This window comes from Corvus moneduloides, chromosome 3 (assembly GCF_009650955.1).
Source record: "Corvus moneduloides isolate bCorMon1 chromosome 3, bCorMon1.pri, whole genome shotgun sequence".
NCBI classification, from domain to species: Eukaryota; Metazoa; Chordata; class Aves; order Passeriformes; family Corvidae; genus Corvus; species Corvus moneduloides.
In genome coordinates this window covers 19406902-19432060 of record NC_045478.1, presented here as the reverse complement: position 1 = coordinate 19432060, position 25159 = coordinate 19406902, and the positions used below count along the sequence as shown (strand labels likewise).

General features: G+C 38.2%; 1 long non-coding RNA gene across 1 annotated transcript; it reads right to left on the bottom strand.

Moving 5' to 3' along the window:
* Positions 1-25046, bottom strand: LOC116442025. Its single transcript, XR_004239351.1, has 3 exons — positions 23309-25046; positions 5350-5475; positions 1-543 (listed from the first exon to the last, which is right to left on the bottom strand). It is a non-coding gene; the product is annotated as an uncharacterized LOC116442025 (long non-coding RNA).
* Positions 25047-25159: the final 113 nt, after the last annotated feature.

Below are 25159 nucleotides of genomic sequence, written 5' to 3'. Positions count from 1 at the left end.
TTTATCACAGTGTCCATGATTTTTTAATTGTCTGGGACAGTGTTGTGAGCATAACAGCATAAGAGGAATGCAAAGGAAATGGATCACAAGCTTCACAACGAGTTCAGATGTAGCCGGAGTAAACTTGCACTTCCAATCTTAATTTTTTCACATGTGTAAATCTGTCTTGGGTTGTACATGGCAGAGGTTGTGTGGGACTCAAAGGGAAAGCCCCTAGTATCTCCCTGCAATTCCATCTGAGGTGACCCAGCATACAACAGCACAACAGTTTTTTTAGCACTTACTATATTGGTTACTACCTGGGAAATATTCCCACTCTTACTGCTGTTGCTTCAGTAACAGCCACAGTCACAAAGACAGTGGCAGTCATTTATTGGTTTTTGACTTCAACTCTGCTGCTTCTTTCTCCCATAGATTCATCTCCAGTAGGTCCTCAGCATCCTGCTCAGCACAACTTCCAGGTCATCAGGTCATGTTGGATCTGTTTCTTTTTTCTTCCTCCTTCTGCTGTGGGATTCACCAGCAGTGACCCCAGACCTTCATCTGAAAGAGAGAGCAACCTCAAAGTTTGTGGATGAAGGTTCATGGAACACTAAAGAAAGACTGCACACTCTTGGTGGATGGTCAGTTGCCAGATCTGCCCATTGCTGTGGTTTTCAGAATTTATACCAACCACTGTTTCTTTTGTCCTGAACTAAACTGAAGCCCCTTTAGCATCCACATATATTTGTGTGCTCTCACTAAATGTATGGATTAGCATAACACTTGGCTTTGATTTGAGAGTGCACAGAGATAAAACAAGAATATCAGGATAAGAAAATAGGACACTGAAGTTGAAGTGACAGTGAATGAAACAATAACTGTAGACTTGAGTGCATGCACTGAAAGGACACTTAGTTCTAGTTTTCATTATTACAAGACAGCAAGACCACAAGAGCAGTGACCAATAGAAAGTCAGTGGGGAGGAAAGAAATCTCCTTGGAGTAGCGGATTAATTTGTACTGCAAGAACCATGCCAAGGTCACGATTCAATAGATAAGGGGTTGCTAATAAAGAGCATGCTGGCCTTTTTGGAGGTGTCTTGTAGCCCATAGCAGAATGAATGCACAGTGACAAATTTTGCCCACATCCCTGTTTGTGAATTAGGAATCATGGCCTCCTGTACAAGATAGTCTAAAGGACAACTCAAAACATTTTGATATTAAATACTCTGTGGGAGTAAATCACATCAATTACTTTAATCAAAAAGTCTTTTCTTTCCCCCTGTCCTCCTCATCACTCTTTTTTTTTCTTCCCTCCTCTGCCTTATTTGCTGCTTATCTCCTTCTGGATTTTCTGCTTGAGAACTCAGGCTTCCAACCCAGCTTTCTAAATTAGATGGCATAGATAAGATACTTCAAGATGTGCTTATGTGTGCCTAGCACTCAGACCAATTTTGTCTTTCCTTCAGAGGTGGAAATACTCATTCACATCCTCTACCTCTGAATATGACCATGACTGACTTAACAGTGTTCTGGTCAGCAATCACCAACCTCAAACAGATTTTTTTCTTTTTAAATTTCTGGGCTGAGACAGATTCTGCTGGTCAGATATGAGACAGAGCATCTGAAATGAGGATTTAAATTGTAACCATACACAAACACATACGCATGCAGTCTCTGGTGCAGGAGGAAGGAAAAAGGTGAGAAATTCTCAGATATAAAATAGAATTGGGGAAACAAAATGAGTTTCACTCACATGTTCACTGCAAAGTAGATAGGCTAGAACTGTTCTTAAAGCACAGCACAGACTTTATCCTGTAGCTGTGTCTGAGCAAATGTGTCAATTTTCTGTGGACAGGCAGGCAAGGTTTTAAGGGGATGTGAATAACAGGGTGGGATTCTGGGTAAACCTCAGAGAAGTATGTGGATTTCACCTACTACGAAGGCATATCCATAGGCACCACTGATATTTCTCCCCTCCTGTACTTTGGTATGGCTCCGTTTCTTTTCAAACACAATTAAATCTAACCACCTACCTACTAGTGGACCAGGACTGTGGAAGTTTCACTGAAATTAGTCAAGACTCCAGTAATTCCACTAGTCTTAGTGGATCTTTCTGCAGCAGCAGGTGTTTGCTAGCAAGAGAAGGGATTTCATAATCTGAACTCTACTTGCTGAAAATCCATCTGCTGCCAGGATTATTAGAATCCCTGCACTGGGGATACAGCACATCGGACCCTAGAAAACCTACTTCAGTTACAGAAACTACAAATATACAAGTTCACAGGATTTATGTGAACCAACACAGGGGTTCCTTTGGCCGCTTTCCCACCAGACCATTGCATTAGATAGCGGCACAAAACTTTCAAACTTGTGTATCTACAATTTGGGGGCATATTTCCCAATTTCTCTTCACAATCTATTCACATATCTCTAACTGTCTCCTTGTACTACCCAGAAATCCCAAAAGAAAATATAGACAAATCACATGTGATTCTGCTCCACGTCCAGAGGAATCCACCACATCTGTGAATCCTGCAGTTTTACTGAAGTATTAAATATCTGGTAGGAATGCACGTTCAAGCAACACTGGCTTGTTTTCATTCTCTACTTACAAATGCAGTTTGCCATGGCCAGCCGATTTTCTGAGGCTCGCTGCTAGAGATATTCTAGGTTGGGAATCTTTGACATACACCCTTGTTTTACTGTGCACCATATAATATGCTACTAAATCAGTTCCTTCCCCTAGCCACTCCAGTCCCTTGGGCTTTAACCCCACTCATTGACAGCCACCTTGCTCATGCTCCTCTGGAGAGACTTCACTTAACAGATTGCTTCTTGATTTTATCAGAATGAGTATAAATATGGGCTATCTCAACCCAGCAGCCTAGCTCTTCCTTAAAGTACTGAATTATTTCTGTTGCCCGCTGTATCAGCAGACTGAGATAGCAGCCCTGAGAAAATAAGTCCATCTTGGTATGACTCATTTCCACGAACTCTTGGTTCCTTTTATTTTGAATTAAATTAAAATACAGTGATTGATACTGGCATACTGGAAAAAATCAATATTTGACCCAAATACCTTTAACAGTAACATGTTCAAGTGTTACAGTGGTTTCCTCTGGAGAGCATAGATTAGATTTTATATTCATTCAGTCCAGAAATGACAATATTAATGGAATAGAAATGTTAAGAGTTGAACCCACAAATTACAGGTAGATCAGAAAAAAAGTGTGTCTTTGTTTTGTGTCAGACATTAGGGTCTGAGAGTACGTAACCACAAACCAACAAGCATGGAGTTCAGTACAACTAACAAGCACTAATTGGTTTTCCAAGTCAACCAGGAGAAGATACAGAAGTACTTCTTGGGCTAAACAAGAAATTATCATAGAGAGAACCCTCTCTAACTGCCACATCATGTTGACAACACAAAAGGAAATCACATCACAAGACAGGGAGGATGGAAGTACAGAGGACCACCAGTGTGAAAAAGAGACAGAAACAAATCCATCCTTCAATAAAGCTCTACAAAATTTCTCCACCCCCTTTGCCTTGGTCTTCACGCTGTGTTGTTCTGTCTTTGTTAGTAGTTGTCTTCTTTCTGGTGTCCTTCTTATTTCTTCTCTCCTTCCCCTTTTTTCTTTTTTTTGTCACTGCCAAAGCACATAGCCTAACAAATTCCACGTGTGTGAATATGGAGTTTGAAATATACATTATGCTTCTATTTTTCTGTATGTTCAGAAAAGGGGTTTGAGTTTGGAACTTGGTGTTTTGAGTGTTGAGCCCAAATGGAAAGTGCTCACATAGCATGTGATATATCCTCTTCAAGGAGACCTGGAACACCTGCTGTGAGTGTAGCTCAGCATTCACATGTGTGCTGCTATTCTGAATGAAAGAGAGCACAGAAGACCCACATGCATGTTTGAAACCTTACGGTAGCAAAAAAAGTGTAAAAATCTCTAAAGTTCTAATGCAATAATATTGCAAGTACAACTTGCATGATTTCTGAGCAATGACAACTTTTTGGATATTCCTATATTGCTCTTATATTTGCAACGACAGACAATATAATTGCCTCTTTAGGAATTTCTCAGCAAAAACATATTAATAGCACCAGTCTGGCTCAAAAGTACAAGGTCATTCAAATTCTTTCCAGATATCCTTCACCAAGGGCAACCACCACTACTAGAAGCAACCCCTTAGGTTGCTAAAACACTTCATCCCTTATGGTATGTCAGAGCCACAGACATTTGAGGAGGAAAAAAAGCCCAAAAAGACAGCCTTATTATATTTACTTGCACGAAAATCACAAGTCTTTCCTTTATGCTTCTGACAGAAATGTTTCGATTCAATTAAAGGAATTGCATTTAGTATCTGCATATTTATCAGCTGCTGTCTGTTGTCCTAGCATATAAAGGCAGAAGACAGAATATGTTTTTACATCCATATCAAATAACATGAGAGAGCTGGAACACATGCTATGAGTGTAGCTTAGCACAAAAATGAGTTAAGCTAGGCACAGATCTCTTTGAACACCCTAAATGAACACTTGACAAAATGGAAAAGGTACAGTGCTTTCACTGACAAGAAAGGGGTTTTACAAAAAAAAAGATTCAATTTTATAACCTACATTATTAGAGTTAACAAAGGGAAAGACAAGATATTGGAATTCCTCTCAGTTTGTGGACTTGTTTATTTAGAGATTTGTATTGAAAGTATTAAATTCAACAAGACGGGTATGATCTTTTTAGTCTACTGTATTTTATATCTCAAAAATATGAGCACATGAAATAAAGATATGATCAAGCCTGATACATAATCTCTTAGGCAGAGCTTGTGTGGGATGACACCCAGGTTTTCTTTTCAATACCAAGGACAGAGCAGTTAAAGAAAGACGAGGGCAGCCTAAAATAGCCAAGTTAGAAGTTAGAAGCATTCTAAAGTTCTACTATTAACAGCTATCAGTGAAGCCCACTGAAAATCATCTCCTGTCAGCGCCAGACGTGGCAAGAGTCTGTTACTGCCATCTGCATGCTGTTTCCTGACTGTGACACTGCTCATATTGCCTGTTTTGGATAAAACAATTCCACACAAACTGTGCTTTTTTACAGACTTTTGAAGAACCCCACATGATATTACATTGTTTTATTACAAAGAATTATAAAGAATTTCATATTATGAAAAATTTAGCACTTTTCTTCCCGCCAATAGGCACCTCTTCTGTCAATTCAGAGGGCTGCGGGGGTGAATCAGATTCCTACTCACATCATTCACAGCAGAACAAAAAATCTGTGTAATGAGTGGGAAAATGGGGTTCAAAGAAAGCAAAAGAATTTTGCATGCATTACCTTGAAGAGCTAAGTTTTACCTTTACTTCTGCTACGGAGTTTTTGTATTACACTGTCAGTGTACAATTACAGAGGCCGCTTAAATCAGACTTCTCCTAGATCATTTCATGCTCTTCATTTTATGGCCTCCACATGGTCCATGAAATCTGTTTTAGAAATAAGTTAAGTACTTAGGGTTACTCCCAATAGCCCAGGGAATCTTTGCTACCAGAACACACAAACTATGAAAACAAACAATGAAATTATACTATGAATGCAAATTATGAAAAAACACATCCTATCTTGTTTTAAGCAAGCTTGGGAACTGACAATAGTCCTTCTTTACTTTAGTTCTCCCATCAGTTAAACAGGAAAGTGACATCCTTTAACCCAGGAACACACTGAAATTATGTTAATGAGCAGATAAGAAGCACTAGGACACTAGGCAAGACTACCATAGCAAGTATTTTTACCCTGATATGGTCAGTATTTCTACATTCAGAATTAGGTTTGAATCTTAGGGACAAAAGGGAGGGTCATGCCTCAAACAAAGAAGACTAAAGTAAATGTCAAATTAATACTCTTTTTGTGGGTACCAACCATTCAGAGCGATGAATTAGGCAGTGACTGTGACATAAATTATATGAGATCTTGTAATTAAAGACACTTTTGCTTTACATACAGTGCAAGGGGTTGTATTAAGATTACAAAGACTTCTAGCATTTTCCTTTATTTATGGTTTTGATTTTGCATCCTTGAAATTCTCCAAATGAAATCTTCCAAAATGCAAAAGCTTGTTTTATTCCACCTTTATAATTTATTTCTGAATCCAAGAGAATCAACTTTCTTCCACTGATGGGGATTCCAACCCTTCACAGGAAGTCTTTATGCTCTTCTATCTCAAAGTTAGTTGAGAATACTTTGATATTCTTTATCACATGCTCATCACGTTTTGGTCATGGAACTGAAACACCTTTGAGTCAACAGGTATAAATAAATTCCATCATAACATGAATAATGCCAACCAAATTGGGCTTTTTTAGTCTATTAAACAAGTAACATATACTAATGACAATGGAGGTACACCGGTGTAATTTTGTGGAAAGTGACACCTATAGTCTATATTTCCAAAAGCAATCCAGTGCTTCTCATTGAAATATTTTGCAGGGATTTTACACCTGAATAACTTGGAAAAATTGATGGTTTTAAATTTTTGATTTTATTTTGCACTTGATCTTTGAATGAGTAACTCAGACTGTTAGTAAGACCATGTTTGAGAGGTAACATAATATTTTCTGGATCTGTGAGATCAACACGTGGTCAAATACCTTTTCATATCGGTCACCAATTTCCTTTCTGTTTAACATAAAATTTCTGGAAGGCCAGAGGGGAGAGAAAAGCCAATTGTCTTGAAAGTAAATGCAAAATACTTTTAGAGGACAGAGGGAATTAATTGCCTACACCATGTGGCAGTCAGGTTACCTCCGGAAGGACAATATTTCATAGATTGACAAGAAATAAAAATAATATCTGTTGTAAAATTATCTACCCATTACTCTTACTGGTTCTTTGCCAGGCTAACCCTTTCAACAAAAGTGGTCTAATACATTCAGAAATATTTCAAAATTCAAGTTTCTTCTGCACCTCTTTGCTATCTGTTAATGTTTGGTTATTTTAGCCTTGGCTCACATCAGTAGTTGAGGGTCTTCCATCTATTCACAGTGTCCCAAGAGAAAAAAATATTTCCATTTTATAGACCAGACGACAAAATATATTGAGAAGACTAGAAGGGCAAAGGAGTTAGGTGCCCTATCACTCTTGGAAAGTCATAGGCCAAAGTTTGGCATTAGGCTCCTAAACATGCATGGAAAGAGCCTGGGATGCAACACTGGGATTTGTTGGGCCTATGTCCTAGTCAGGAGTCACTTCAAGCTAGCTGATGCTGCAGAGTTTTGGTAGGCCCAAATGAAGGAATGTTATTCTTTCTCTCTCTGACTGCATGTCACGGTTCCTTTACCTCCTCCTGGAGTAAAATCAGCCTTTACTCAAAATTCACTTGGAGGACAGTTGTACAGCAGCTCCTGCCTCCCTTAATCCAGTGTCAGTGGCTATAGCACTCTGCTCACTGTGAGAACACGGTTTCAGTTCCTTTCTCTAATTGCAAGGAACTTGAAATTCCCAGGTGAATCATTTTGCTACGAGGTTGCATACTGTGGTGATATATGATGTTTTTAGCACTGTCTGTTGAAACTGCAACATTTTGCCAAAATACAGAAGGAAATTATAAGCACGAGCATGGCTGGTTAGGTGCCATGGTGGTTCGGTGGTTGGGAGGAAAAGCTATGAACTATTTTCTGCTCCTCTGAATATTTAATACATAAGACTTAAACATTCATTGAATTCAGATAATATTTACTTAAGCCATTAGTCAATATTTTCCTCATTAAGAATGGCAGGATTTGACCCATTCCACAGGCAATCCAGTGGCACCAGGTAAATAACATAGTTTTTAACTCACATTTTTCATACAGAAGATTTCCTTAAGCAAATGGAATTAAATTTACAAATGCAGTACACATAATATTTGGATGTAATATTAGCTCCATCAGGAAGAAAAAATCCTGAAAGTTAACAAAAATTGATTGATGCTCCCTGACTGGAAGTGTCTGTAATTTTTTGCATGATAGCAATATGGAATGTGTTAACTCCATGAACACCAGTCTCCTTTAAAACTGCTGTTGCTATTCTAACCACATTATCAGCCTCACACATGTTTACCTCAGGGATATTTAGCTAGCCATAATTGACTTTTGCACAAAAAGAAAGCTGCAGGCAAGGTTTAATCCTTTTGGGCTTGCCTTCTCAGTAAAATAAACAAGTATCTAGGAGAATTGTAACTAGATCAAGTATAGAATCAGAGCATGAGGTGAATCTGTTCAGTCTTTTTCAATTTTATAATTCTTTAAATTTTCACAATTAAGATATCTGGAAAATAACAACATCTTTGCATGTAAGATGTTACAAATAAACAGAGAATTCAGCAACTCCACTTCCAATAACAGCATTTCTCTAATGGTTATTTAACCATGTCAGATTCCTTCATGGAGGTGGAGTTTAAAAAAGCCTGTTGTACTAATATCACACTAAACTTCAGCTGATAAGGTTAATGCCAGGCAGCAGTGATTGCACATAAACTTTAGGTGAGATTAATCTTGCTTAATATGGTAGGTGGTGTCATGGTATAACCCCAGCTGTCGGCTCAGACCCACACAGCCTCTCACTCCCCTCCCAGGAGGATGGGGGAGAGACTCAGAAGGGTAAAAGTGAGAAAAAGCATGAGTTGAGATAAAGAGAGTTCAGTAGGTAAAGAAAAGCTGTGCATATAAGCAAAGAAAAGCAAGAAATTAATTCGTAACTTCCCATGGGCTGGCAGGTGTTCAGCCTGGAAAGCAGGGCCCAATCACACATAACACTGACTTGGGAAGACAAATTCCATCACTCTGAGTGTCCTCCCCTTTCTTCTCTTTCCCCCAGCTCTATATGCTGAACATGAAACTTGTACGGTGTGGGATATTTCTTGGGTTAGCTGGGGTCGTCTGTCTTATCTGGGTCCACTCCCAACCCCTTGTGCACCCCCAGCCCCCTCTCTGGTGGGGTGGGGTGAGAAGCAGAAAAGCTCCAGAGTCTGTGTACGTGTTGCTCATCAGTAACAAAATCATCCCTGAATTATCAACACTGTTTTAGTCACAAACCCAAAACACAGGCACATACCAGCTACTATGAAGAAAACTTAACTCTGCCCCAGTCAAAACCATCACAGGTGACTAAGACTGGTGTTCAGTAGGTCCTTTAACCTGGTGCTACCAGGGAAAGAAAGCAGGCCTGCACTGCTTTTACTTACATGCCTTATTCCCAGTCCTGCACATATTTGTCTCTTGTGCTGATACCACATTTGTACAAATATATGGTAAATTGTTCAGGGAGCTGATCTGGCTGAAAACCAGCCATTTTCACACAAGCTTAGTTTTAGCTCAGATCCACTCACCACATGGTGCATCTGACACTTTGTGATGAGCACATGAGGAGGGGGGAAGACTCCAATACTGTTTCTTCTGACAGCAGGGCAAGCTTAAACTGATAATTCATCTTTGTCTTCAAATAGATGGAAGGAAGCATATTCTAGAGTTGCATCTTTGCTGACAACAAAAGAAGCTCAGAAAACTAGCTTGAGCTTAAATTTCTAATTGCAGACAGCTGAAGTGAGAGAGATCTCATCCATGAACAAAGCAGTCCATACTATGGTAAAAATTCAAAACAAAATATTGTTTTAGGTTCTAACTCTGTACGTCAGGTCAACCATCTCAAGTGTAGGTAAAGGCAATCAGTGCTAGGCTATGCAATAGATGAGAAGGTAGGTCACTCGGGATAAAATTGTTGCTTCATAAAATAAGCAGCAAACTTCTTGTTGATGTAGAGCACATAAGAATTTTATCCTACAGTCCTATGTTTTAATCTGTTTTTATCCATTGCTTAGCTCTTAACAAATAAATTAATATATATCTCCCTTCTCTATCTGTAAAATGGTCATTGATAGGACTGTATTTGTAAAATGCTTTCTAACAATATGTATGAAGGAGTTATTTAAGTGTTAAGTACATTTTTATCTACTGACAAGTCATCTGCTCTACTAGCAGAACAATTACAGAAAATGTTCTATATATTTATATGCAGACAAATCTAGATTTAAGTGAAAAGATTGAAGGGGGGGAAATGAGTGATTTCCCGAATTTATTCTTTCATATATGAAATTCTGTATAAAAGTTTTTGTAAACTGTTCTCTGACCTATATCACAATTTATATTCCCCACAGGAAAAAGAAAAAAACCCAGCTGCTTAACTTTTAACTTCCATCACTAGTCAAGTAACTGTGGTCCACCTCAATGTGTATGTGAATGTGTATGTGGAAATAAGAAGCAGGTTTTAACCAGAGAATGGTACCCTACACTCAGAGTGATAGAAGGAGGTTTGATTTTCTAAATATAGCAATATGGGGTGTTTCTAGCAGATACAATAACTTTAAGCATGTGTGTGTGTGTAGGGGAGGTGTTGTAATGAGTCAGGCATGATATTATTGTTTTAATCAAAAATCAGCAATCATGGAATGAAAGCCTATAAATATATTATACATATCTATAGATAGATATAGATACCTATCTATAGATATAACTATACATAGATATAGATAGATAGATAGATAGATAGAGATATTTATAGCCTATAGATACTTCAGCCTTTTCCTATTTTCTTGGTTTTCCCTGAAAATCTATGAAAATATCATTGAGAAAAAGATCTTTGAACTGGGTGCCTGAAAGTATTACTGTAGGTTTGCAGAATGTAGTACAGCTTTGCTTTATTGTTAGTACATTACACTTACAGTGCTAGAGCAACCAAGTAGAATTGGGAGAGGGGGAAAAATGCCAGTCTCATGAAAAGTCCCTGACAGAACTCTGCCTTCCTTCAAGGAATTCAAACATAACTCAAAAGATGACAGGAAAGGGTAACAAACATTTGAATACTTAAGGCTGGAGATGACTAAAACTAAGAGGGAAGCAATAAGGGCAATAACAACTGCACTGTGGTTCAGAAATAGAAACCTTTTCTAAAGGATGTAGTGAAGTATGAGAAAACCAGAAAGTCAAGTTGTAGCAAAAGAAGTCAAAAACCAGTATCATATGAGTATAGAAATCTGTAAGAATGTCAGCTTTAATAAAATGTATACCTTCAATACATAGTTGCAGCTGAAAGCGCAAAAAAGTACAAAGCTGAGTCTGGTTACATGTTAGAAGAAAATCCAAGTTATTCTTACTGATTGTATTCTGTAGTGATGACAATCACAATAACAATATTTGATGAATAAAAATAGGACTATTCTCATGAAATGTATATCCACACACATCTTAATTTCTTTTATCAAAGTAAATAGAGGATCATAAAATGGTTAAGGTTGGAAGGGACCTCTGAGGGTCATGCGGTTCATGAAGGATCACCTAGAGCTGTTTGCCCTTGACCATGTTTAGACAGCTTTTGAGTACCTCTTAGGCTGGAACAGGGAATTTAATACCACAACTCCAGAACTGTCTCTACAGATACTTTTGATTGTCATTCCATAGAAGGATGTGAAAGACTTCCAAAATTTCCTCAAAATCCTCTTATAAACCTTAGAAAAATCTGGGGTTTATTAAACCACTATGTTAGATGGTGTTGGGACAGGTTCTTTCATTAAGGGTGCAGCAACCCCTCCTGCAGACTGTGAGTCTGAGAATAGAATGCTGTAGGACATATTTAAGAAATGTGAATATATCTCAGTTTAAACTCCTGTATAAAAATTAGACTAGGTGTATCGAAACTAGAGAGATTGAAAGCACAGGTTGCACCTGCATTGAAAGAAATCCATCATAGAAAATATAAAGAGCTAAATATACTGCATTAAAGATAAAGATTGATTATTATTCCTCATCAATTTTTAATACATCAAGATTTTTCTCATATACTTATGTAGTTGCAGACAACTGGAAATAATTTTTGCTCAAACCATTACTTTTGCTCAAACCATTAGATTACTCCTATTTTGGAGTATTATATGCCATCACCAGTCTAAAATCCTAAAAAGGTTGTCACCTCTTTAATATTTTTAAAGCCTCGCAGAGTACTTGCAAAGCTGAAATTTTATTTTCATGTACATGAAAAGATAACAACCTTTTCACTGTATTTTAAATCACACATGAAGTTGAATTACATTTTAAGAATTGTCACTTATGCATTGGTTGCATGATTTGTCATTCACTGGACTCCTCTTATTAAGGAATGAAAAGGCAGGAAGCAGCAATTTAACTAAGTAACATGTTATGCCATGGTCTCCGGCAGGTTTAGGGGAAGTTTGTTTGATTTACTCTGGGCAGTGCGCGGGAGAAACGAGAAAATTCGCAGGATGTTCAATAACAAACTTTTACTTGCAAACTTTAGAATATTAAAGTACAATATGGTACTCTGCAAATTTTAAAATGTAGCCATTTTGGTTAGAGATGCAACAATATAAAAGTGTAAAAACAACTCTTACGAAAATGTATAATGAAAAAGAAAGAGAAAGGATAAGACTAGAAATGTATACAGTCCCCACCCTTGGATCCACAAATAAAACTTGACTTGCAATTTTTTGTTGTTGGTCGAAGTGATAGTCACAGTCTTGATCTGTTGGGGTGGTGGAAACCCATGAAATACAAAGCCTGGGGGGTTAGTATTATGCTCAGGCTGAGTGGGATTGCCCAGGTACCTCTCCTAGGGTGAGGAGTTTTACGCTGGATGATGTAATACTGTGGTTCGTGGGACACTCTGGCAGTCTTCAACACCTTCTAAGACATGACAGCTGCCTCTTACGTGTCAGCGTAGCTTGGTTGTGTCAGTTATGGCCCATCAGAAGGCATGAACTCCTTCAGGCTTATGTCCTGGTACTTGCCCTGAGGGGAATTTTCACAGCTAAGCCACTTGTGTAAGGATATTAACATGATGAAAAGCACGATCATACCCCACAGAAGCTGCCCCTTTGTTTGAGAACAATTCTACAGTGAGTAGGTCAGCAAATTAGGGCCATTTTCAATGTAAATTTCTGAACAACATCAGAAACGCATGCAAGTTGTAGCACACATTGGTGAGATGTAACAGAGCTGGGTACATATTCTACTCATCCTCCAGTGGAGTAATACAGAACAGAACAGAACAGAATCTAGAACATCATCTGGAGCAATCTACAAGCAATCTTCTTCAATACTCTACTAAAGTCAGTCTGCTGCAATGCCTGTCAGTCTATTAATAGCACTGAGACTGAGGACAGCACGGCAGCCAGTTGTTTCATTTCTTAAGGAAATATACTTTTTAATGAACAAATATATGAGAAAGTTACACTTTCTTCCCTCTCCAAACCTTCCCACATCAGTTATAACATTTATATTTTGATCTCACGGAGCCTGTTTTCCAGTAGGTTGTAAAACGTCCATTGGGAACTATTCAATGTATGAATAAATAATTCTCTGTATGCTATAATGTGTCTGTTAATGGCACCACAAATATATTGATCTCAACCATGTACATATCAACATGGTTGTCTATATCAACATGTGTAAAAAACTGCAGTGGACAACAGCTGGCAAACCACTCAGGACAGCAAGGAGAAACTTGCAATGAAAGATTGCACTGGAATTTGTATAATTACAAGTTTCACAAAGAGATAAATCTCCTGTCTCTGCTTCTCTTTTAAATTTCTGCCATATAGCATGATCAAGAGGTTATGCATCTGAATCCCAGTTTTCCTGTATGCTAGCCAGAGGTTATCCATTTGTTTGTGGAGCGGCTTCTGGCTTTCCCATCCTCGTGTCCTTTATTCTACTTCCAGCTGCCCTGAATAGTGATCAATAAGTTACCAGTCTGTGCTGCAATCAGTTTCCTAACTCATTTCTGCTCCCACAAAAAAATATCTTTTTCTTATTCTTTTTAAATTTTTTATTACTCAGATCAATACAATCAGAGTTCTGCATCTGTCTCGCCTGCACTCAGCAGAGCCAGCCAGTGTGGGGACCAGCCAGTTTCTCAGTAATGTTCATGCTAAGAGAGCAATTTTTTTCCCCCACACCAAGTTCCTCCTAATGACTTCCTCTGAGATGCCAGGGGTGGCCTTGCTTCCCTTCCCCACAACTCGCTGTCTCTGTCCTGCCATGTCTGCTTTATAAAATGACGCCTTCCAATTTTAGGCCCATTTCTTTCCCCACAAGCAGTGAATGCTCTGTTAATCTTTAGGAATGGACCTCCCAAGAAGGCTGTAACTTCTATTTTAAGGAAGATTACAGTCTGGGTGAATGAATTTTATGACCGCAGTTAGTACTATTTCTAATCTGCCTTTGTTATCTAAGGTTTGGTAGAAGGTCACAGAAGTTTAAATTCTGGACTACCTTGCCAGAAATCATCTGCCTAAACAGCTTTAAACTTCTGATCCTTTTACAGATCTGACCCTGCATTACTCTGCATGTGTTGTGGGTTTACAGAAGACCTCATATCCATAGCTGAATTTTCTGTTAATATTTCAAATACTAGTCAGACTTGATATAGTTCCTTCATCTTCATGTGATTAGAAAAGCTACATTTTTCATAATTCCCATACAAGAGTCTGCCTAACACATGACAACAATTGAGAAACATAATTCCAGAAATTCAAACCAAAAAGTACAATGCTTTTATTAGAGAAATTTCAAAATTATAAAACCAACTAAAAAGAACCCATGGTGCTACTACTCAAAATATTCTGGAACAAAATCCCCTTCTCCTATTCCTCTCTTCCAAAGAATCCTAATATTAAGCTTGCAAAAAACCCTCAAATTCTCCAAGTGTTAAAGGCATGTCCCAACAAACAGTAAATAAATCATCACCGATAAAATAGATTTCATTTGTGTTAAATGAATGTCAAGATTACTTCCACTGAAATGAAAGCCAGATTCAGAAATTAGATCAGGAATAGAGCATTGTTTTCCCTGGAAAAAATGTGCATTTTCAGTCTACACTAAGGAAAGGAGGAAGTAAAGTGAAAATATCTACAAATTAAAAGGAAACTTATTTAAAACAGTGATCTTAGATTTGTAGAATCACCACAGTTTCTTAAAATTGGAGTCCCAGCATCAGTTTATTCAATGAATTATGATTTCTTTGTTTTATAGTACATTTAAAATCACTTAATCTAACAAATTCATAAAAAGACAATTTTTTAAAAGTTAATATGCCAATAACATATCAAATATATTCTGTAAGTTTTTCTTTGCTATATTCCCAGATTAAATATAAGTCTATAAAAAGTAAATAGCTCATTTAATGTTCAACTTTTCTTGTTTAAACTTGATGAGATTTGAATTATATTGTAAGGAAACTCATTGGAAACCCTGTAATTTCCTAAAAAAAATCAGTTCAATTCAATGTCTAATAAAAAGCAGAGTACTATTTCAAATTTAGGAGATAAAATGTACTGGGCATCTGAATCTAATCCAGGATTTACATGATTAAAATGGATACCCCAAAAAAACAAGCAAAATTTATGTATATAACTTTAGGTACCAAAGTTTGAAAAATTACCTAAAAATCTATGTAAAAGTATGAAAAAATCTTCAATCAGTATGCATAAACTGTGTCTGCCTCGCTTACTGACTGTGATAAAATAAAGGCACCAGGTCGGGAGAATATTTTTGCCCTGAGGTGCTCAGTACCAAACTGAAAGCCCAGGGGATAGTTTGAGGACCAGGAAGACAATTTTTTTCCATGTCAAGTGCAATTATACTGTACAGGTCTTCTCATGTATGTTGATCTAAGATTATGATTTTCAAATGAAAAGGGACAGTTACCTCCAGAGTAGGACAAGATCATTGTTTATTGCGTGTCATGGGAAGCACAGGTAAACACAATTCAAAACATTACTCTTCCAAAATCAACTAGAATCAATCTTCGAAATGATGTCACAGAAAAAAAAATTCTCATGAACAACTAGACAAAATTTCCCTGAGATTTATTTAATGAAAAGCAGCAACTATACCTTGCTTCGCAAAAGTGTATGTCACAATGCAGGTGAAACCCACATCTAATTACTCACCAGAAAATGGCCTCTCTGACATGAAACAGGGAAAATTGTTTCATAAATCAATTTTGCACTAACCTTCTAAACAAATACACACCACATGTTTGAGATGCAATTACTTTGCCTTGTACATCACAGAATAAGGTGACTTGCTATTCAATGGAAGGAGAGGTGAGAGTTGCTCTCTGTTCCCTGCACTGTACATAACAATCTATTATTAGAGAAATTATAAACATTCACAACAAATACATGGTCCTCGACTCTCATGCACAGGCTCGTCTTAAACCTCTCCATGCAGCATTTCTTCACACCAGGGCCAGTGACAAGCTCAGCACCATCCCACAGCAGCAACTGCTGTCTGTGCTGGCTTATCTGCCTCCCGCTGAGCATACCACATAAATAATTTAGACCCAGCCCTTTCTGTGTGTATATGGTTAATGGGCACTTGCATCTGCTTTCCAGAAGCTTCTGGAGTAAGAAGTACTTAAGATGGAAGTCCGAATTTTTTACTATTTTAGTATTATTTTTATTACATTATCTTCTTCAAACGAGAAAATAGTTGTAAGGACAAAATAGTGCACGCTTCTAAAGAAAGAATGATGCAAACACTACTACTTATACTGTCTTAATACTGCTGCACTATTTGTCCCACTTCCTAAAACTGAGTTAGGGAGTTTACAATGAGGTACATAACTGAAAATGTCTTGCCTGGATTTCAGGGAGCAGCATGAAAAGACAGACAGAGATGGGAGGTGGTAAGTCAAGCTGGTTTTGGTTGGGAGAGAGTTAATTTTCTTCATAGCAGCCATTAAGAGTCTGTGTTTTCTATTTGTGACCAAAACAGTGTTGATAATAGAGATTTTTTATATATTGCTGAGCAGCGCTCACAGAGAGTCAGGACCTTTCTGCTCCTCGCCCGACCACACCAGCAAGGGTGCTGGGGGTGCACAAGGAGTTGGGAGGGAACCTAGTCTGGACAGCTGACCCCAACTGACCCAAGGAGTATTGCACACCATACAGAGTCATGTTCAGCATATAAAGGTGGGGGAAGTAGGAGGAAAGTGAGTAGAATATTTGGATTGATGGTGTTTGTCTACTCAAGTCTCCGTTATGCACGATGGAAACCTGCTTTCCCTGGGTGGTTGAACACCTGCCCATAGGAAATGGTGAATTATTTCCCTTGTTTTGCTTTGGTTGTGAATGTCTTTTGCTTTACCTATTGAACTGTCTTTAGCTCAACCCATGAGTTTTCTCACTTTTGCCTTTATGATTCTCTCCCTCCATCCGATCAGACAAGTGACTGAGTGGCTGTGTGGGCCTGGGGCTAAATCCTGACACGAGCTAAGGGTTTATAGCAATCCCACCCTTCAGATTCAAAGGGGTCTGAAATGCCTACTTCTACACATACAGTTTAGACATATTTGTTTTCTGTGCGTGTGCTCTAGTCATCAGAATTGCTTTTGCCCCTTTACTGTACTTGTTTCTTTACATCATATGGAAATCTGCTTGGCTTGCTCACCCCACATGACAGGGATGGTTTGGCTGAGGTTATTGTAAACCTGATTTTCCCTCACAGTACCAAGAGTACACAAGAGCAAATCCTTGAGCCAGCGGTGAACCCAAGCGCAGCAAGTCCAAAGCTGCCTTGGGAAGAGGCTGCTTTTTACCAACATCTTGTAGTCAATAGAAGTTAAATAAGCTGAAAGGAAGTGTTTTCTTGATGAGACAGCTATAAATCAATAAATAAGGGATTAAAGGGATATTCAAAATGAAGGTGTCAACATGGGAATACACAGACAAGTCGGTGTGAATGAAGGGAGATGGTGGGTTTACCAGAGATGATGCTATTTGCATAATACATCAGTTTATACTTTCACAAGGATAAACACAAAGATGAAAATTTATTTGCTTAAATCCAAGCTCATTAAATAGTAAATATCAAATTACTAATAGTTATCTTAGGTAATCTTTGTGGAGGAAGGATTAAATTTACAAAACTGCTTGGCTTTGCCCTGACAAATCTGACACCAACACACTAACCATTTCTTCACTTCATTACTAATTTTGGTTTTAAGTCCTGATGCTATGGTTTCTTTACTTCAGTGTTGGGGTAAATTCACCACTGATTTAAAATATACAATTCTGCATATGACTATATTATTTACAAGTTATAATATTAATACTTTAATGCTGGTGATAAATTAATAAATACCATTGCTGGCATGAAATACATGAATTACAAGGGTTGAAAAATACAGATTGCAGTCACTTCATCATCTGGTATCAAAGCAAAAAGCATTGTGCCTTTCTTCATCACATAATCCTATTCCACTTTTGTCCTTATATATAATATGTCTGCTTTTGTGGCACGTGGTATGCATTCAATTAAGTAATAGCACTCCAGATGTGGTAAGTGCCCTGCTCTGGCTTTACATTGCAGCACAATGTGTCATGTATTGGCAAACTAGACAATGATCTGATTTACAATGTGTATTACTCTAAATGTGAAAACTGCTCATAAATTGCATTTTTCGTATCTATCACTTAGTCTTCTACTGCTCATACCTGACTTAAAAAACTGTAGGAATTACCCAGTGAAAAGAACTTGAAAGTTCACAGCATCCTGCAGGAGATGAGGCATTGTAATGCACATCCTCAATTCTCTGCAGGATTCAGCAGACTGCAAATCTGTCAGAGCAGAGTCTGTGGGGAAACTGTACTTTTCAGCCATCTCTGTTGTATATAATCCACATTATATGATGCAATAAGATACAAAATTGTCAGAATAGTCCAGAGTTGTTCTCTCTTTGCTTAAAATTATATGTGCAAAGACAAGAAGACTGAAGTACAGTTTGTATGTTTTGGAGCTGAAATCATATTGTCAACATGATGCATCATAAATTTTAAACCATCAGCTGTCATGGCTGATCTTGTACAGGTGCTGAACAGTAAGCATTTGTGCTAAAATAACACCACATAATATATCAGTTCTGATAAGTGTTACTCCATGCTTTTATCTAGACATAGTAAACAGAAAAAAAGAAATAAGCATACAGCATTGTGAACACTCAGAAGTAGATACAACTTTAAATAAATGCTTGAAAATAAAACCTTAGATCCTGGACAGATGGTATTGTCCTACAACATTTCTTCAGAAAGTACACCAGCACATCAACATCTCCAGATTTTGGGAAATGTGCATTGTGACAGAATCATCAGTCCAGCTGTAATTCAGATTTCTCTCCTTTCCCAACTTCTGCCCACAATTCCTGTCTTAAGGGCTTTTTAGGTAGGATCACTCTCACCCTATCTGGAAAACTCTCAACCAGTAAAGCCCACAGAACCATAAGAGCTACCCTTTGGTACCATGAGAAGAAATGAGCAGCATAGGGTGGGGTGGATAGGAACTGCTTGGTCCAACCTTGCTGCAGCCAGAATGGCTGTATCTGGCCATGTCTTTACTTAAGATGTAAAATAGTTGTGCCAGGTGGGGTGGAGTTGCTAGGCTGGTACCAAGTAAAGCTTTGAGACAACAAGAGTTTCAATTAAAACAACCAGCAAACCCATTACTCCATGTTGTGTGTAAATAGCGCCAACTGCCCAGTAAAATGCTGTGAGGAAATGCCCTGGTTCACTCTTCATCTGTATGGGATGTCTGACCCAGCCAAGGCACGTGACTCTTCAGAGTACTTGGTAGCTTAACCAGCACTGTTCTGGTTTGATGCTCCTTCCAGAAGTGCAGGCAACACCACGGTGCAACCCCCAGAAGCTCCCCTCATCCCTGTGCTCCCAGCTGGCCCACAGAGCAGAGACACCCAGCAGGAAACATTTCCAGCTACTGTCAGAAAAAGAACTTAAACTTGAAATAATGGGAACCAGATGACTAAACAGATCATTAGACGTGACCAGTTTGTTGACAGGTGATACAGCAGGGGGAGATATGTTTAAAACACACACAAACTGTGACAGTGGATTGGTTTTAGTGGAGTTAACATATGTTGCATGTCAAATAATGAGACAGGAAACAATGAAGATTATACTGAAGATTTAATTAAAATAAGAATATGCTCTTTGAAAATGTATTCTTATATAATGGCAACCATGCTCCAGTTCAGAAGCTTTCAACTTCTTTTTAACATGACTGAATAACAGACCTTCTCTTCTTTGTATTTATAACTTGAAAAAAGGAAAACTTTTAACTTGGACAATTTCACTTTTTTGGTCATTATTTGAGGGTTAGAGGTGCAGAGGCCAAAAGGTGACAACTTCCTTTACAAGGTTATTACTTGCAGCTCATGCAGAGAGGTAGTTCCAGAAATGTAAACTTCAGGGCCACATCTCACACCTGTCTCTAGGACAGCTGCTGCTGCTCCCTCCCACAGAAATTTGCCTTCCCATTAGTACAGTAAATGATTTATACTACAACAGTAATACAAAATTACAACCCAAGAAAAACTAGCACCAAAAGAAAATCTCTACTTCTAACTCTTTTTAAATGTCTAACAGTGAAGTCAGTGCTTGTCAAAATTGCTGTAATCACAGTCCTTTTATACACAGGTCAGGCAGCCTGCAGGACTGGAGAATACAGGAGTTTCCACACTCACTGTAACCAGGTGTAATGAATGGCCGCAAGAGTGGTTGTTTATCAGGCTGATCAGGACAAGTGTTTATATTTGCTACACTGAGAACCTTTGCATTGTTGTAGATTAAAGAACTACAAACTTTTTCATCATTTAAGAACTAACTTCTGATTTAAAGAAAAGCACTGATTATTTGGCTGTTCTTATCATGGGACCAAGGTTTAGTCTTAACTGACTGGTGTCCATAACAGGAAAATTGAAGGATGGTGACCAAGGCCAAGTGGGTGATTTCTTACTTTCATTTAGTCCCTAGAAATGTGTTGGTGCTATCACAAGAGTGAAGAATGCAGATTAGTATTTGTAGATCCCCTTCAATCCCATTGCAGATGAAGCTGTGTCAGCTGTACAGGTTGCTGACTCCAGCCCCATCTCCTATCCCCACTGCTGCAGCCCACCAGCTCCTCCAGCCTGCTAGCAGAAGGGTTTGTGTGGCCATGTCTCCACCATCCCTTGCAGAACCAGCCAGGTTAGCTAATACTGATTGTTTCAAATCTCAGGGTTATTTGGCTCATTTTAACTGAGATGGGTTTGGATGCAATTACAGCAGCAAGTCATCAGCAGTGACGTGGCAGAAGCAGCCCTCATGTCAGCAAAGGGAGGGTTACAGGGAGCTGGGGCTGCCTGGAGGCATCACCTCCTCAACTGGCCCCAGAGCACCTGGAAAGGGTGCACAGACACCAGGTGAGTCTCACTGGGGGAGCCCACTTCAAACTAATTACTTCACAGGCAATCAAACAATCATCAGCTGATAACCACTTTTGGATATCATGGATCTGACTGATTCACACAAGAGACCAGAGCTGAAAATCTCTGTAGTCAATAATCAAAGCTCTGAGCCAGCTAATTCCCTTCTGTTAACACTGCCTACGCATGCACAAACACATGCACATGTTTTCTCTCTCTTTTCCCTTTGTCTGCCACCTTGAGCTGTAGCTGCAGATCCGAGGCAGGGCAGGGTGAGCACTCTATATTCTCTGCAATTACCCTGACATGCAGTTAGACCCACCTCCAGGTATTAGGGCCTGGAACATCACTGATAGCACCAAAACAAAAAGGTCGATGCTATATTTTTACAACCCAGGCAAGACAAAAGCGCCTCTACAGTAAAAAAAATCTTTACAGTATATAGCATCAATGAGCATAAGATATATTGGTAGGCTTATTCTTTTAAGATGCAACCACAGGGGCTCTTGTGTATGTTTGCAAAGCAGACTGCTTAGCATAAAAAGATTCTGCTCTGTTTGTGCAAGAAGAAATGGGCCATTCTTTACTTTCCTATGGCATTACAATTTCCAACCCTCATTGTCTATCACTTTCTGGGTGGTAAATTACTGTTTCTTTAGCAAAGGTTCAGATCCACAGGCCTTAGCAACTCCCTTTTAAACTTTCAACGGTGTATTTAGAATAAATCTTATAACAAAGTTACATAGTGTAGTACCACACAAGTAACAATGGCATTACTTCCACATGGTCAAAAGTTTTTAGGGAAAGATTTTTTATTAGAAGGATCCAAAATTCAGTCACAAAAGTGAGACGCAGCTAACAGTTCTCATAAGAAAAGAGGGGGCCTGGGGGATGACAACTGAAGTCTCAGTTTTGGACAGAATAGGTAACAAGTACAGAGCTTCAGCAGCTAGGAAAAATGCAGGCACCTCCCCAAAGAATTCAACAAGGTAATTTTGGTAAGCTCCCCAGTGAAATTAAATTGAAATATCTACATATGAGGAATCCAGGTTCAACACCTCAATAGTGGCAAAATCTTGTGTTGATTTTTTCCAGCTTCAGCTGAAGTTAATCAGAAAGCACTCAAACTTACATCCCAAGTCTCTTGTCCTGCAGAAATGAACTGGAATGCCAGAAAAGCCAGGAAGGCAGGACAGTGTCTTTTCAGTCATACTAACAAGGCTAGCCCTACACTGGTTTAAACCCAAAGAAAATCAGCTTGTATGATGGTTGGAGTTGTCTGTGGTAGAAAGGAACACAACGATCCATGAGGTCACTCTCAACATCATCTTATCTGTGCTAGCCTAAATTTACTTACTTTGAGTCTCTGACTCATATAAGCATGTTGCTATAGCTTTTTCAGGATGAAGGGCAACAGGTTTGATTCTGCTTAATTAAAAGTAACCAGCAGATTTACATAGACTTGTACAGGAATAAGATAGCCCTCAGTTACTAAATCGAACAGGCATTACAATACTTGCAAAAGAGAAGGAAAAAAAGTTAATTTTTTAAGGAAACAGCTAAAATAGCTATAAAAATAGACAAAAATTTACCAGTAGGCTTTGTTAAATAGAAAGCCTTTCTTTGTTTAAGTATGGATGCATCAATTTCCAGCAACTTTTCCAAAAGCATTTAAGTGACTTGGGAACTTAAGATCATTACATGTTTTTGGAAAACTTCATATTCTAAATCATATTGCATAAAAATCTGTGAAAGTTTCAAGGGATGGACAGACAGATGTCCAAATTGGTTTCTTTTTTGTATTCCTTGCTTGTAGCTTCTCCCTCTGTTAGCTGCCTTTTTTAATCTCACTTTTTTGGGAAATAAAAAAAAAAAAAGAAAAAGAAAAAAAAAAAGCAGTACTCAGACACGCAGCCTGGTTCAAAGCTCTGGTGGGTAGCAGGGAAATACTTTAGAGATCAGGTGAAATGAATTCAAGATGAGTGAAAATGGTCTTTGGTTCTGCTCTACTACCTTTTACTGAAGATTCACTGCAGAGACGTGAATCATCTCCATCCATGCTGTGCTTTGCTTCTTGCAGGCATTTTTCACAGGTCCCTCCTGCTTCTTTTGTCTCCCAGTGTCAGACACGGTGATTTACCATTGGTCACTGTGGCATTAAGGGCTTACTACCAGTTAGAACAAGTGTGGAGGAGAAGGAACCTGCTGCAAAATAAATAAATAACATGATGGCAGACACCTTGTAATAAGGAATAACAATTAGGTAATGAAGACAGGGAAAAATGGGGAAGCACAGATTCTGTTCACTTGGCTTACAGCAAAAAACAATATTTTTTACTTTAGATCAACTAAAATCTCTGCTTAAAGTAAACTGAGAATACAATTAGATTCAGGCAACTGGGCTCTTTTTCTTTTTAGAAAGAAATCTCCTTCCCAGCCAGAATGAACAATAGAAATGTAGAAATAGGGTAAAAAAAATACTTTTAATGAACACATTAATAATCAAACAGATGTAATTGTACAAGACACTAATGGAAACCATTGTTCACAGAAGAAGACAAATATCAACATGATAGAATGCTGGTTTTATAAGGTATATGAAACTTCAGCTCTCTTCTCCAAGTTATCCCCTCAAAAAATAAATAAAGATCATGTATTAAATATAACAGTGATTCTATTTAGAAAATCTAAATCGCTGGTTTTTAGAGCATTCAAAAAACCTAGGAGCAGTACCTGCAGTCTTAAATTTTATGTCTTCCTTCAAGGACTGTAAATAGTTCTGGTGTTTATGATAAAAGAGATAGCAGGAAAAAAAAAGAAGAATATATAGGAGATATATGCATATTTTACCTGAAAAGGAGTTTTGTCTTCTTCATTTATGTATAATAGTCCAGAGATCCTATATATGTTATTAAAATTTAATGCTAATAGTATGCTAAGAAAAGCACGTACTGCTGTTGCTACATACGCTACAGTACAGAAGAGAACAAAATCACATTTTAAAATCTCCCCATTTTTTCCCCAACACTTTTTATTAATGTTTAAACTCTTAGATGTGTCTCTGAGGTCTTTTAAACTCTCAAAAAAGTCTTCAGCCAAACCCAGACTACACAAGGGCCGGAGCACTGAGTAAATTTAAAAAAAATTCAAAAACTAAACTGAACTAAATAAAGAAAATGATTTCTGAGACTTTTTAAAGTTCTGTTGGACAATAAAACTAAAACTACAGATGATACCAGGTTCCGTTCCAACAAATACCATATTAATGGACTTTGTGATAGTGTTTAAAACATTTTCTGATTTTTCAGAGAAGCATATAAGAACCAAGGGCCAGTGCTCCTTTATCATTAGTAAGAGGGCTGTTATTTTTGGGGCAACTCATTGTGCCTGGGATAGTTTTGGAGTGTATTTCCCAAAAGATATTCCCCAAACTGTTATTCCAAGTGAAGAAATGTTGGATGTATGAAAGCAGCATTGTTTCCTTAGAGCTTTTATCACTTATGGTTTGGACCCAAGGATTTAGTTTATTCTATCCCTAAATTAGGGCATGTCATGGGTTGACACTGGCCAGCTGCCAGGCACCCATGAAAGCTGCTCACTCACTCCCCTCTGCAGCTAGACAGAGGAGAGAAAATTTAATGAAGGGTTCATAAGTTGAGATAAGGATCAAGAGAGATTACTTATCAAATACCATCACAGGCAAAACAGGCTCAATTTAGAGATATAAAATGAATTTATTACTAACAAAATCAAAGCAGGATAATGAGAAGTAAAATAAGCCCTTAAAAACACCTTCTCCCCATCCCTCCTTCCTTCCAGCTCTACCTCCTACCCCAGAGGTGCTAGGAGACAGGGAATGGGATT